Raw genomic sequence first — 3236 nt, 5'->3', positions numbered from 1 at the left:
ATAGGATAATCTGCTTTTTAATTTAAACATTAGTTAGTTAACATACAGAGCAATATGGGTTTCTGGAGTAGAATTCAGTGATTCACCACTTACATACAACACCCAGTGCTCATTACAAGTGCCCTCTTTAATACCCACCACACATCTAGCCCACTCCCACCTCCACCTCTCCATCAACCCTCAATTTTTTCCATATCATTACGAGTTTATTCTGGCTTGTCTCCCTTTCTCCTTTTTTTCTTTCTCTCCTTTTCATATGTTTACTTTCTTAAATTCTACATATGAATGAGATCATATGGTATTTGTCTTTCTCTGGGTCATTTCAATTAGCATAAAAATACACTCTAGCTCCATCCACATCATTGGAAATGGCAATAATTCATTTTTGATGACTGATTAATATTCCACTGTATATATATAAAAATATATATATATTTTTTTTATAAAAATATTTTTTATCCATGCATCAGTTGATGGATATTTGGGCTCTCTCCATAATTGGCTATTGTTGATAATGCTGCTGTAAACACTGGAGTGCATATACCCCCTTCAAATCTACATTTTTTTATCCTTTGGGTAAATACCTAGTAGTGGAATTCCTGGACTATAAGGTAGTTCTATTTTTAACTTTTTTTTTTTTTAACTGCACATACTTCTTTTAATCTATTATCATCTATCGGTCCCAGGCCTGTAAGAGGAAACCTTTCCCATAACCACCTCGTTTCCTTTGTACCAAGATCCTCATCTCAGTTTCCATGGGTCCACAAAGGGGTTCCTTTAGCAAGGTAGGGAGATCTTCCAGGCTGTGAGAGAACCGGGTTCCACCAGTTCTAAATCAGCTGCTACTATGCAGCTCCAATGAAGGTATTCTCCAGGCAGGCAGGCCTCGCACACAATTCCATAGGGTATACAGCGGCATCAATACCAGGCCTAGCACCTCCAGCCCGTGGTCCTTGGCATGAGGGGTGCCCATCTCCACTGCGACCAGCTGCTGGAGTGTCAGGCGTTTGGCATAGAAGTGGGCCACAATGCACGTCCCATGCCCCGTGTGTGAGCTGCAGTAGTTGGTACGCTCCACACAGAAGTCAGCCACGGCCTTGACCAGCTCCTAAGTCAGCTCACGGTTCAGCCAGGTCTCCAGACTGCCATCCTGCATGTTGATGAAGGCCCCAGGGAAGCCAAGGTGCCCATAAAAGCGCATCTTTTCAAGATGGCCTAAGGGAGTGGGATGCAGCCAAACAGCATCCCTGGTCTGGCACCCCTATAACAGCACATGGCACGTGTGCTGCCAGCCAGACCCCAGTACCAGGCTTCCTCCAGCTCCAGCTTGTGGATCCTGGCCATGGCCCTAGACCTGTCCCCACCACCCTCCCAAAGGGCCCAAGGGGCCAGGCCAGCAAGCGGCAGCCAATCAGGGCAGGACTTGCAGGCCTGGGGAGCGGGTCCTGTGGAGGGCGGGGGAGGGAAACGGAAAGCCTCGTGCCTATTTTTAACTTTTTGAGAAACCTCCAAACTTCTTCAGAGTGGCTGTACCAGTTTGCATTCCTACCAACAGCGCAAGAGGGTTCACTTTTCTCTGTATTCTCACCAACACCTGTTGTTTCCTATGTTGTTATTTTTAGCCATTCTGACAGGTATGAGGTGGTATCTCATCATGGCTTTGATTTATAGTTCCCTGATCTTTCCATGTGTCTGTTAACCATATGGATGTCTTCTTTGGAACTGTGTCTATTCATGTCTTCTGCCCATTTCCTAACTAGTTTATTTGTTTTGGGGATGTTGAGTTTGGTAAGTTCTTTATAGATTTTTGATACTAACCCTTCATGATATACACAGTTTAGAAATACCTTTTCTCATTCCATAAGCTGCATCTTAGTTTTGTTGATTGTTTCTTTCACTGCAGAAGCTTTTTATCTTGAAGAAGTCTCAATAGTTCATTTTTGTTTTTGTTTCCTTTGCCACCAGTGATATGCCTAGTAAATCGTTGTGACAGCCAAGGTCAAAGAGGCTTCTGCCTGTGCCCTCCTTTAGGATTTTGATGGATTCCTCTCTCCCATTTAGGTTTTTCATCCATTTTAAATTTATCTTTGTGTATGGTATCAGAAATTGGTCCAGTTTCATTGAATTTTTTGTGTCCTTTTCAATTTCTTTCATAAGCATTCTGTAGTTTTCAAAGTACAGATCTTCTACCTCTTTATTTAGGTTTATTTCTGGGTATCTCATTGTTTTGGGTGTAATTGCAAATGGGATCAAGTCCTTCATTTGTTTTTCTGCTGCTTCATTATTGGTGTATAGAAATCCAACAGATTTCTGTACATTATTTTTATATACTACAACTTTGCTGAAGTCATGTATTCATTCTAGAAATTTTTTGGTGGAGCCTTTTGGGTTTTCTACATAGAGTATCATGTCATCTGTGAACAGTGAAAGATTGACGTCTTCCTGGATTGTTTGGATGCCTTTTATTTCTTTTTGTTTGATTCCTGAGGCTAAGACTTCCAGTACTATGTTAAATAGTAATGGGGAGAGTGGACATCCTTGTGTTGTTCCTGACCATAAGGGAAAGGCTCTTCGTTTTTCTCCATTGAAGTTTACACTAGCTATTGGCCTTTCACATATGGCCTTTATAATGTTGAGGTATATTCCATCTATTCCTGCTTTGTGGAGGGCTTTTTATCAAGAAAGATGCTGTATTCAAATTAAAAAGATTATCCACCATGACCAGGTGGGATTCATCCCTGGGCTACAAGGATGGCTGAACATTCACAAATCGATCAATGTGATAGAAAAAATTAATAAGAGAAGAGAGAAGAACCACATGGTTCTCTCAATTAATGCAGAAAAAGCATTTGACAAAATCCAGCATCCGTTCTTGATTAAAATGCTTCAAAGTATAGGGATAGAGGGAACATTCCTGAACTTCATAAAATCTATCTATGAAAGACCCACAGCAAATATCATCCCCAATGGGAGAAAGCTCGCAGCCTTCCCATTGAGATCAGGAACACGACAAGGGTACCCACTCTCACCACTCTTGTTTGACATAGTATTAGAAGTCCTAGCAACAGCAATCAGACAACAAAGAGATATAAAAGGTATCCAAATTGGCAATGAAGAAGTCAAACTCTCTCTCTTCGCAGATGACATGATTCTTTATATGGGAAACCCAAAAGACTCCACCCCCAAACCACTAGAACTCATACAGCAATTCAGCAACATGGCAGGATACAAAGTCA

At 41.5% G+C, this 3236-nt stretch overlaps 1 pseudogene; it reads right to left on the bottom strand.

Annotated features, from left to right (window-relative positions):
* Window positions 1-777: 777 nt before the first annotated feature.
* On the bottom strand, window positions 778-1344 carry LOC111161005 (annotated as a pseudogene).
* Window positions 1345-3236: the final 1892 nt, after the last annotated feature.

Source organism: Enhydra lutris, unplaced genomic scaffold, assembly GCF_002288905.1.
Source record: "Enhydra lutris kenyoni isolate GAN:26980312 unplaced genomic scaffold, ASM228890v2 scaffoldscaffold81, whole genome shotgun sequence".
Taxonomy (NCBI): Eukaryota; Metazoa; Chordata; class Mammalia; order Carnivora; family Mustelidae; genus Enhydra; species Enhydra lutris.
The sequence above is the reverse complement of the archived record's forward strand: the minus strand, read 5'-3'. Positions and strand labels throughout refer to the sequence as shown.